Genomic DNA, 12,164 nt, shown 5'->3' on the forward strand with positions numbered 1-12,164 from the left:
AGCACCTCTAATTCCGGTTGGGGAGTCTGCATCCTGGTGGCATGAACATTGAATTCTCACAATTCTGTTAACCCTTGCTGTCTCCTCCCCTTCCTACCTCAGCCCTCGGGTTCCTCCTCCTTTTTCCTTTCTTCTCCCCGCTTCCACCCACCCCCCTATCAGTCTGAAGAAGGGTTTTGGCCCCTAACATTGCCTATCTCCTTCGCTCCATAGATGCTGCTGCACCCGCTGAGTTTCTCCAGCATTTTTGTGTACCTTACCAGATATGATGCTGAGTAATTTGAACTAATCCATCTAGTGTTGGATGCACTTGCACCATCAGTTACTTTGGGAGATGCAAGATTACTTCATGAGAGTGAATCCGCAGAAAGCACAGATGTGGATGGGGTCCCTGGCCAGAGTGTGGGAGTATCAAATAGAATGGAAGCAGAGGATCACTGGGATTATTTCTAATGCAAAAACTGAAGCCAGAGGGAGAAGAGCCATCTTGCTGGAAGTAAGTCTGCTTTTTAACAAGAAAAAGGTTTTAAAAACTGGCGGAAAGAGTTACAGTTTTTCAGAATTGCTGATTGTGGAGGCAGAACATAAGTGTGAAGCAGGTGTCCGACAGGCTTGTCTAGAGGGGGGAGGGGGAGAAAACAAAGCCTGGCAAGTGATCTAAAAGCATTTATTTTGAGAGAATTAGAATATAACAACACGGATGTAATGCTGAGGCTTTAGAAGGCACTGGGCAGACTGCATTTGGAGTATTGTGAGCAGTATTGGGCCTACATCCGAGGTGGGGGCCGACTGTGCCGACATCCAGAGGTGGTTTACGAGAATGATTTTAGGAATGATTGGGTTAATGTATGAGCGTTTGACCACTCAAGACCTGTACTCACTGGAGTTTGGAAGGACAAGAGAGGACCTCATTGAAACTTACAGAATAATGATAGGCCTGGATAGGGTGGATGTGGAGAGGATATTTCCACTAGTGGGAGCGTCTCGGACCACAGGGCACAGCCTCGGAATAAAAGGACATACCTATAGAAAGATAAGGATGAATTTCTTCAGTCAGAGAGTGGTGAATCTGTGGAATTCATTGCCACAGGTGGCTGTGGAGGCCATGTCATTGGGTATACTTAAAGCAGAGATTGACATGTTCTTGATTAGGAAGGGTGTCAAAGGTTATGGGAGAAAGTAGGAGAATGGGGTCGGGAAGGAAAGATAGATGAGCCATGATTAAATGGCGGAGTTGACTCAATGGGGCAAATGGTTAAATAAACTCGAATGACTTTTGAACTTGAAAATGCATTTAAAATCGATTACTCAGGCAGGATACGTCACATTTACCACTCTGACGGTGACACAAAAACATCTAGGCTTTGCAAGTAAGGCAATTTGTAATGGGATTATTAGTTTAATTAAAGCAAAAGTGTTTTGCATACTTCTGGAAGGAGTATTTTGTGGTATTATCAGATGCTTGTAATGATGGGAAATATTAATGCAGTTTGTCACCCATGTTTACATGCAATTCTACAGTAGTTTTTAATGTCCAATGTTCTAATGACAGTCTAGAGTTGTCTATGACTTGTGTCTGAGTCCTGTCATTGGTTGGAATGACCAGTACCTAAAACCAAGCATTCCACATCACCTCATCAGTGGATTCAATGCTACACTGCACGATGTGCTACATTAGCAACGGAGAAGGAACCAGCTCTCACCTCTAGAATTCCATGTAAACTAAATGGTACAGTTGTATGGGGGATGTTGGGACAGAGACCGCTGCAGATGTACAAAGGCAATTTTTAACAATTGCAGAACAAGTTGGTTGAGTAGTCAGTTTAAAACACCGAACCTTTGGAACAGAGAAGCAAAGTATAAAAGCAAGGTATGCTACATTTTTACAAATCTCTTTTACACAAGTCTGTTCGACTGCATTAAACAACAAGAATGGTATCAAGATGAAAGGCTTCACTTCCATGAAATATCTAAAGAAAGTTGGATTGTCGTGCTTAGAGAAGGTTAAAAGAAGTGTTCATAGATCAGTCACGTACATACGCTTCTTGCCAAAGGCATAAAGGTTTCCAACCAAGGGATACTGATATAGTGAAAAAGAATCAAAGGCAATACTTTTGATCTATTACGTGAAATAGCCAGGCATGTGTAAAGTATGCCTGGGAATCGTGAGACAATCCATTAATGACTTTGCTTGCCAGATTACAATTCATTCTTCATTACAGAAACTAAACAAGCATATGGCAAATTTGTTGTGCCTCAGCATTCCGTCCCTCCCTCCTGAATATAACATTATATTCCGTGCCATAAATACTTTTCTATACCTCAATTAGATGATCTGCACAACATCCCTCTTCAAAGCTAAAAGCATAATCAATTCAGTTCCTCTAATATTTTTCTTGACATTCAATTAGACAATGACAGAGCAGTACACAGGCCATCCCAGAGTAACAAATGCCCCACTTACGAGAAGCCCATACATGCAGAAAAGCTCCAATATTAAATTCAAAAGTCCGATGTACAGCATTATGTGTTTTTTAATGCCATTCATTACAAATTGGTAAACATAGAGTGATTTTTGCCTATTTTCTGACGTACAAAAATCAACATCTGTACAAATGGAATCCATTTGTTAGTCAGGGAAGGCCTGTGCTCAGATTAATTTATGCACATTTGCTCCAAATCCCTCATTAACCCTCCCACCAAAATTCCTATCGAACATGGCAGTGAAAGTACCAACTGACCCACAGCATCCAAAAAGCCTTTTGGGGAGATCGCTCCAGGTTTCCACTGTGTTGTGTGAATCAGACGTCTTGCCAGTTTCAAGGAATCGTAGAGTTGACGACATAGAAGATGGAGTCCGTGCCGGCTGGAAAATAGCTGCCCAAATTCCAGAACTTGATCCGTAGCCTTTCAGGCAGGCGCACTGTTCATCATCTTCCAAAATTCCGTAGGTTGCAGAATGGTTCACACAAATTGGAAGAGAGCAAATGACGCCTCACTTTTTCTGGAGAGAGGGAGATAGAAAATGAGGAACTGCAGGTCAGTTAGGCTGGCATCAGCATTCGGGAAATGCTAGACTGTGGACTTAAATTAAAGATATGGTAGCAGGGTACATAAAAACTAAATAATTTAGCAGATGCCACGCACATTTACAACTAGCACACCAAAGATAAATCATACAGCAGGGCTCGAAATTAACGGTTGCCCAATTGCCAAAGTGGGAATGATGGAAACAGCATTTATCAATAATTTATTATTTAATCTGGTGCGTACAAACTTGGTATCTTCATTGCTGTTCACAACACATACATCTAATCTGAATGGCGGTAATGTGGCTTTTTGACACCTTTAAACATATTGCCAAAAGAACATTTGCTGCAGTTATGTCATTTGGCCATCTCTGATAGACAATAGACAATAGGTGCAGGAGTAGGCCATTCGGCCCTTCGAGCCAGCACCGCCATTCAATGTGATCATCGCTGATCATCCCCAATCAGTACCCCGTTCCTGCCTGCTCCCCATATCCCCTGACTACGCTATCTTTAAAACCCTATCTAGTTCTCTCTTGATAGTATACAGAGAACCGGCCTCCACCGCCCTCTGAGACAGAGAATTCCACAGACAGTTCTTGTCATTTAGTGTAATGCTGTCAGGTGGGTATCGTCGGTTTTAACAGCTATTATCATAAAATGCCTTTAGAAATTTCCTTGCAACCTGTATATTTTGTTGTGGATAAATTATGTGGGAAGCAAGAGAGTTTATGTACCAATAACGACCCATGCTATGGCCATGTCATGATAATTTTCGGTCCTTCACAGAAAACATGCTTGCATCAATCTGTAGTGTGCATGGTTAAGCATATATGTTACCATGGTCCAGGATTTATTGACACGGGTTGATCATACGCTGAATCATCCAACCACATTTGTTTGGAAGTGGAAAGAAATAATAGAAATTGCATTCATTGCAACGTGTAAAAAGAGTTGAGATACTGTATTATAATTTTGCTGCATGTTATTGTGGTATATATCATGTCTTGATTGGTGAATATGTTTAGTTTGTGACTTTATTTGAAGCAGAAATAATATGTGAATGCTTCAATGAGCATAATTCTGACTGGTAACTGCGCACTTCGTCCGAACACATTACCACACACGCCATGCAAGCCGTCTTAAATGACCACCTAAACTGTCATTTGGCAACCGAAAAAGCTGCCTAGGTTGCCCGGTTGGCAACAGAGATAAAAAAAAAGCCCTGATACAGTGCTGGTATAACTCAGCAGGTCAGGCTACATCACTGAACGGAATGAATAGGTGATTTTTTTTTGGTTGTAATAGGGAAGGTGAGAAAGCTGAAAAAGATGTAGGAGGAGACAAAGCAAGTTATAGATGGATACAGGCGAGGAGGTTTTATTGGCAGATTGGACAGGCTAGATGCAGGAAAAATTTTCCCCATGTTGGGAGAGAATAAGGGATAGGCCATTTAGGACTGAGATGAGGAAAAACCTTTTCACCCAGAGAGTTGTGAATCTGTAGAATTCTCTGCCACCGGTGGCAGTGTCGGGCAAATCAAGAGAGAGTTAGATATAGCACTTAAGGCTAATGGAATCAAGGGATATGGGGAGAAAGCAGGAACAAGGTTACGAATCTGGATGATCAGCCATGATAATATTGAATGGTGGTTCTGGCTGCAAGGGCTGAATTGCCTAATCATGCACATATTTTCTGTTTCTATATAGATAGGACGGAGAGGGTTAAAGAGGGGGGGAGAAATTAGAGTGCATCTGGGGGGGGGGGGAGGGAGAAAAGAGAGAACGGGGGGCACAAAAAACAGATGCAGGCCTTGGCGAAACAAGCGAAAATGTTTGGTGAAATGGCCGCCTCGTCTACACAACTCTTAACCTGCAAAAGATACATCAGAACCAGAGATGTTTCTAAGGCCTTCATTAAAGTGCCACACAGAATCAAACAAAGTGAAAGGACCCAAGTTAAAGGATTGATGCTACGCAGCATCTTGTTTACTGCTCAGGATGTGTCCAGGAATGGAATAATGGAGTGGAATTATGCTAAAATAGATCATCATTGCTTTATTGTTTAGATATGTCAGTGATGACACTGCTGTGTAAGGAACTTAGTATGATTCGCTGCCCTCTCCACTACTACACTGGGAACCTGAATGAGGGCCTCAGCCCTTTCCTGGCTCCCCACAGCAAAGAAGTGGTTAAAGTGACATATGGTTGGGTCTGGAATAAGCCATGGTTGTCTGTAAGGGTCGGTAGTGGGTGAAATGGAGAATTCAAGTATATTGTTAAGTTCCTGTTGTTCCCAGCCAAATTAACTCATTGTTCAAAAGATGAGTAGTAATTCCCAATTTTGGTACCACACCTGTTGATCATGTTTGTATCCTCTCCAATGCTTCCATGTAAAGTCATACTTCTTTCCACATATGTAGCAAAATCAAAATTCAGTAACTTTGAAATTGTAATTCCGCCTCTCCAGAAATAAATACTAACCTATGTTGTCTTGAGGACTAACTTCTTGACAACCATGATTAGGAGTGTATGATCCAGAGGCACTACGAGATATTTGTGATTGCAAATGTCTGGAAGTGTTAAGTTTGTCTGGGTTAGGAGGTATTGGCGACAGGGAGAGGTTATTCAGAATTCAGATTGTTTTCTCTCGAACGTCAGAGGTTTCACCGAGACCTGATAGAAGTATATAAAATGAGTGGCATAGATCAGATACAGTCAGAATCTTTTTAATCTGCAGAACGGATAATCAAATACTAGCGGGCATAGCTTTAAGGTGTGGGCTGCAAAGTTTGAATGCAATGTGGAGGACAATCTTTATAGATCTATTTTTATTTTATTTTTTACACCGAGGGTGTTGAGTGCCTAAAATGTGCTGCCAAGGTTGGGGATGAGACAGATGCGATAGTGGCATTTAAGTGGCTCTTTGATAGGCACATGAATGTGCAGGGAATGTAGGCACAGGTAAGCAAGAGATGGTCTTGGCATCATGTTCAACACAGACACTGTGGCCCAAAGGATCTGTTCTTGTGCTGTACTGTTCTATAAACATGCTTACAGCATGCAACAATCAGACTACAAGAACATAGATTTGTTCTTTAACGATATTCAGTTTCAGCTTGATTAATAAAAGCTGGTTCTTCTCCGTGATCAATGGCAGTCGTTATTTAGACCAACGTCATTGAAAATCTCCCTGGAGATGAAACAGAAACATAGAAAATAGGTGCAGGAGGAGGCCATTTGGCCCTTCGAGCCAGCCATTCATTGTGATCATGGCTGATCGTCCCCTATCAATAACCCGTGCCTGCCTTCTCCCCATAGCCCTTGACTCCACTAGCCCCTAGAGCTCTATCTAACTCTCTCTTAAATCCATCCAGTGACTTGGCCTCCACTGCCCTCTGTGGCAGGGAATTCCATTAATTTACAACTCTCTGGGTGAAAAAGTTTTTTCTCACCTCAGTCTTAAATGACCTCCTGTTTATTCTAAGATTGTGGCCCCTGGTTCTGGACTCGCCCAACATTGGGAACATTTTTCCTGCATCTAGCTTGTCCAGTACTTTTATAATTTTATATGTTTCTATAAGATCCCCCCTTACCCTTCTAAACTCCAGTGAATACAAGCCTAGTCTTTTCAATCTTTCCTCATATGACAGTCCCGCCATGCCAGGTATCAATCTCGTGAACCTACGGTGCACTGCCTCAATCACAAGGATGTCCTTCCTCAAATTAGGAGACCAAAACTGCACACAATACTCCAGATGTGGTCTCACCAGAGCCCTATACAACTGCAGAAGAACCTATTTACTCCTATACTGAAATCCTCTTGTTATGAAGGTCAACATTCCATTAGCTTTCTTCATTGCCTGCTGTACCTGCACGCCAAGTTTCAGTGACCGGTGTACAAGGACACCCAGGTCTCGCTGTACCTCCCCCTTACCTAACCTAATCCCAGTGAGATAATAATCTGCCCCCTTGTTTTTGCCGCCAAAGTGGATAACCTCACATTTATCTATATTAAACTGCATCTGCCACGCATCTTGCCCACTCACTCAACTTGTCCAGGTCACCATGCAACCTCCTAACATCCTCTTCACAGTTCACACTGCCACCCAGCTTTGTGTCATCCGCAAACTTGCTAGAGTTGCTCCTAATTCCCTCTTCCAAATCATTAATATATATGGTAAACAGTTGCGGCCCCAACACAGCCTTGCGGCACTCCACTCGCCATTAGCTATCCTCCAATCCGCAGGAACTGATCCTGAATCTATTGAACATTGGAAAATGATCACCAATGCATCCACTATTTCTAGAGCCACCTCCCCGAGGACCCTGGGATGCAGACCATCAGGCCCAGGGGATTTATCATCCTTCAGTCCCATTAGCCTACACAATACTATTTCTCGCCTAATGAAAATGTCTTTCAGTTCCTCTACCCCCTTCGATCCTCTGTCCTCCAGTACATCTGGGAGATTGTTTGTGTCTTCCTTAGTGAAGACCGATCCGAAGTACCTGTTCAACTCTTCTGCCATTTCCTTGTTGCCCATAATAATTTCACCCGTGTCTGCCTTCAAGGTACCCACATTTGAATTTGCTACTCATTTTCCCTTAACATATCTAAAGAAGCTTTTATTGTCCTTCTTCATATTCCTAGCCAGCTTCCCCTCGTACTTCATCTTTTCAGCCCGTATTGCCCGTTTTGTTTCCTTCTGTTGTCCTATGAAAGTTTCCCAATTCTCTGGCTTCCAGCTGCTCTTTGCTGTGTTATACATCTTTTCTTTTAGTTTTATTCTATCCCTAACTTCTCTTGTCAGCCACAGTTGCCTCCTACTCCTCTTAGAATCTTTCTTCCTTTTTGGAATGAAATTATCCTGCGTCTTCCAGATTATGCCCAGAAATTCCTGCCATTGCTGTTCCACCGTCATTCCTGCTAGGATCTCTTTCCAGTCTACTTTGGCCAGCTCCCCTCTCATGCCTTCATAGTCCCCTTTCTTCAACTGCATCACTGCCACTTCCGATTTAACGTTCTCCGTCTCAAATTGCAGATTAAAACTAATCATATTATGATCACTACCTCCAAGCAGTTCCTTTACCTCGAGTTATCTTATCATATCTGGTTCATTGGACAACACTAAATCCAGAATTGCCTTTTCTCTGGTCGGCTCCATTACCAGCTGCTCTAAGAATCCATCTCGGAGGCATTCTACAAACTCCCTTTCTTGGGGTCCTGAACCGACCTGATTTTCCCAGTCTACCTGCATATTGAAATCCCCCATCACCACAGTGGCATTACCTTTGTTACATGGCAGTTTTAACTCCGGCTGCAACTTACACCCTACATCCGGGCTACTATTTGGGGGTCTGTAAATAACACCAATTAGTGTCTTCTTGCCTTTACAATTCCTCAACTCAATCCACAGTGACTCTACCTCGTCAGTCCCTATGTCTTCCCTCGCAAGGGATGAATTCCCTCCCTCGCCAGCAGAGCTACCCCCCCCCCCCTCCTCTGGCCACCTGCCTGTCCTTCCTATAGGATGTATAACCCTGAATATTAAGTTCCAAGGCCCGATCCCCCTGCAGCCAGGTCTCAGTAATCCCCACAACATCATATCTACCAACCTCTAACTGAGCCTCAACCTCAACTACTTTACTTCTTATACTTCGCGCATTCATATACAATACTTTTAATTCCTTACGCATCTCACCTTTCACATCGATCCCTATTACACTTGGCCATACTCTCCTATCCCTTTATGAGCTTCCTTTCCCATTAATTCTGGGGTCATTAACCAAGCTAAAGGGATCAGCGGGAATGGAGAGAAAGCAGGTACAGGATACTGAGTTGGATGATCAGCCATGATCATATTTAATGGTGGTGCAGGCTCGAAGGGCCGAATGGCCTACTCCTGCACCTATTTTCTATGTTTCTATCCCCTTACTCTCTTTCCCTTTAACTCCATCCTCAACTATCCCATTTGACACCCCACCCCCCTTATTCAGTTTAAAACCACCCGTGTAGCAGTGGCAAACCTGCCTGCCAGAATGCTGGTCCCCCACCTGTTAAGATACAATCCGTCCCTTTTGTACAGTTCCAAAACAGATCCCATTTGATCTTTGCCATTATTTTGCTGAGCTGGATGTTAGGTTATCAAATCACTCACTAATGTAATGCACCAAAAAATGTGTGCAAAATTACATGATGTCACATTAATACAATTTTCATCTTTGCAACACTTGTTTTTCTGATGTGCCAAAATTCTAGGCTAGCTATCTAAGAATCTAACGGGAAAAAATGAATTTGGGCTTACAAATATACAAAAAATCATGTTGCATTAAAAGGTCCTAGCAAAAAACAAACCGAATATATTTATAGAGTGACAAAACCAACATTTCAAAAACGCCGTGTTGTGTTTAAAAAAAATATGCATACACTAGAAGAGTTGTAAAAATGATTAAGTATTGGAAGAAAAATGTGAAATTTTACTTCAGGAAAAGACAAAAACATTGAGGGAAGGTTTTTGATCAACAGAATAGACATAATATACTTTTCCATTTAGTGAGAGTAAAACAACTTTTACAAAGCTATCAATGAGATAACAAGTAGGTAATTTCCTTACACTGGTGCTATGCAACCTTTATTATGGAGAGGACAAGATTCACAAATTATTGCTAAATTAATCCATTTGGCTCCAAATTTATGAATATTAAAAGCTGGTTGTTGAAAATTTCTGTTAAAAGTGATCAAGAAAATGACCAAAACATGCAAAAACTTTCAGACAAACAAAGTCTGTAATCTCCACTAAATGAGCAACATCCCTTCATTATCATTGACATTACACCATCTGTTGCCTAATCTCTGCTGTTGTTTGGGGAACGTCCACAATGTTTTTCTTTCAATTGAAAGATGGTGGGGAGGTTAAACGATGAGGGGCAAAGTGAATGTGAAGTGATAGATCCAGTGCAGTAACCAACACAACGGCTCAGTAAATTGTTCTCCTGTAATACATTGAAATAAAAGCTAATTCCAATAATAAGCTTCCCCCTATTTTACCTTGGACATCAGGGCACGAGTGTCGAAATTCCTGCCAATGTTCTTTAAAGAGGCAATCTGTCCATCCTTGACTGTGGAGAGAAAAGAATTTCTGGTATCATTGACAAAAGCATTATTATACTGCAACATTACTGGAGAAACTCAGCAGGTACTTCCAAGTACTGTGGAAGCAAGGGAATAATCTATGACTCTTGTCGAGACCCTGCACCAGGACTGAGAGTGTAAAGAGGAGATAACCAGAGGAGAGGGTGAAGATTTTACAAACAATGTGTGTCGAAGTAGAGCTGCAACAGTTGAATTTCATTCGAGGATCCTCTGGAATTAATCCAAAGCCTAGATATTTAGCGTCACTCAAAACTGCTTCCCAACTTAGTAGGCAGTGAAATTGAGAGTCTTGCTGTTGTTATAGAACTGTAATTATCACTTGGTGCTGCAGGAAGCATCAAGGCCAAGACTAAACAACAGAAATGCAGTACTTTGATTCGCTACCTGCTGGTTAGGGGAGTGAGTAAAACAATTTAAGATGCTGAACTCGACAATTAGTTATTTATGAGTTTTTTTACCAGTTCTATGGCATTCTTCGATATCCTTCGATTGGCACCTGGATATGCAGGGAATGGAGGGGCATGGATCACGTGCAGGCAGAGGAGATTAGTTTATCTTGGCATCATGCTCGGCACAGACATTGTTAGCCATGGGGCCATAATGTTCTTTGTTCTATTCCTTTCTTTTTTGGTCTCCAAATCTGAGGAAGGACATTATTGCCATAGAGGGAGTGCAGAGAAGGTTCACCAGACTGATGCCTGGGATGTCAGGACTGTCTTATGAAGAAAGACTGGATAGACTTGGTTTATACTCTCTAGAATTTAGGAGATTGAGTGGGGATCTTATAGAAACTTACAAAATTCTTAAGGGGTTGGACAGGCTAGATGCAGGAAGATTGTTCCCGATGTTGGGGAAGTCCAGGACAAAGGGTCACAGCTTAAGGATAAGGGGGAAATCCTTTAAAACCGAGATGAGAAAAACTTTTTTCACACAGAGATTGGTGAATCTCTGGAACTCTCTGCCACAGAGGCCAGTTCATTGGCTATATTTAAGAGGGAGTTAGATGTGGCCCTTGTGGCTAAGGGGATCAGAGGGTATGGAGAGAAGGCAGGTACTGCATACTGAGTTGGATGATCAGCCATCATCATATTGAATGGCGGTGCAGGCTCGAAGGGCCGAATGGCCTAATCCTGCACCTAATTTCTATGTTTCTTTTTGTCAGTGAACTTTAGCTTAACAACAGCAACTTTGAGGTTGATTTGGCAACATTCAAATCAGTAACGTTGGCAAAAGTGTGTCGACCATCTGATTCGCTTTCAAAGACAACTTGTGCAAATTAATTTTAAACCATGTATAACCAGATTTTTAATCATGTAATTTATATGGGATACATAATCACATGGCACCTCTGAACCCACCTATGCAACATAACCGCAGCAGGGCTCCTGATAAATCTTCCTCTTCGATCAGTAGTACAACCATTGGAGGGGCAGGAATCCGTAGCACAATTAGCCGATTGATATTACTGTACAGACTGCAGGAGGATGAAAGAATCTGGAATGAGTACATATTTTAATTCAGCGATAGTGATTCAGCAGTGGAAGTCTCACCTCACTATCACCACCATCTTTTGTACACGGCAAAGAGATTGTGTTCACTTATCCTCCATGACTCGCGGAATTCAGCTCCTGACCACTTTGGGGTGTGGGAGTAAACCGGAGAACCCGGAGAAAACCCAACGAGGCCATGGGGGGGGGGGGGGGGGGGGAGGAGCCAAGGCCGTGCAGCCGGCACCTGTAGTCAGGATCGAACCCGCATCTGTGGCGGCCGCTGTCTGTCTGTCTGTCAGTCAGCAGCAACTCTCCCACTGCGAACCATCCCCCTCCCCCTCACCTCGCGCTTCGCGCTAAATGCCTGACGAGTTCTAGATTAAAATCTTTTTGAACTCGTCAAGCAGCGTTTCACATAACATAGGTATGTTGCAAAGCCTACCTGAAGCGTCGGTGAAAATCTGCCGTTGTGGGTGTGCGCGATTTTGGCGCC

At 42.6% G+C, this 12,164-nt stretch overlaps 1 long non-coding RNA gene across 1 annotated transcript; it reads right to left on the reverse strand.

The window, feature by feature from the left end:
- Nucleotides 1-2,593: 2,593 nt before the first annotated feature.
- LOC116990234 lies at nt 2,594-11,569 on the reverse strand. The gene is made up of 3 exons (XR_004416485.1): nt 11,540-11,569; nt 10,077-10,147; nt 2,594-3,004 (listed from the first exon to the last, which is right to left on the reverse strand). It is a non-coding gene; the product is annotated as an uncharacterized LOC116990234 (long non-coding RNA).
- Nucleotides 11,570-12,164: the final 595 nt, after the last annotated feature.

This window comes from Amblyraja radiata, chromosome 30 (genome assembly GCF_010909765.2).
Source record: "Amblyraja radiata isolate CabotCenter1 chromosome 30, sAmbRad1.1.pri, whole genome shotgun sequence".
Classification (NCBI taxonomy): domain Eukaryota; kingdom Metazoa; phylum Chordata; class Chondrichthyes; order Rajiformes; family Rajidae; genus Amblyraja; species Amblyraja radiata.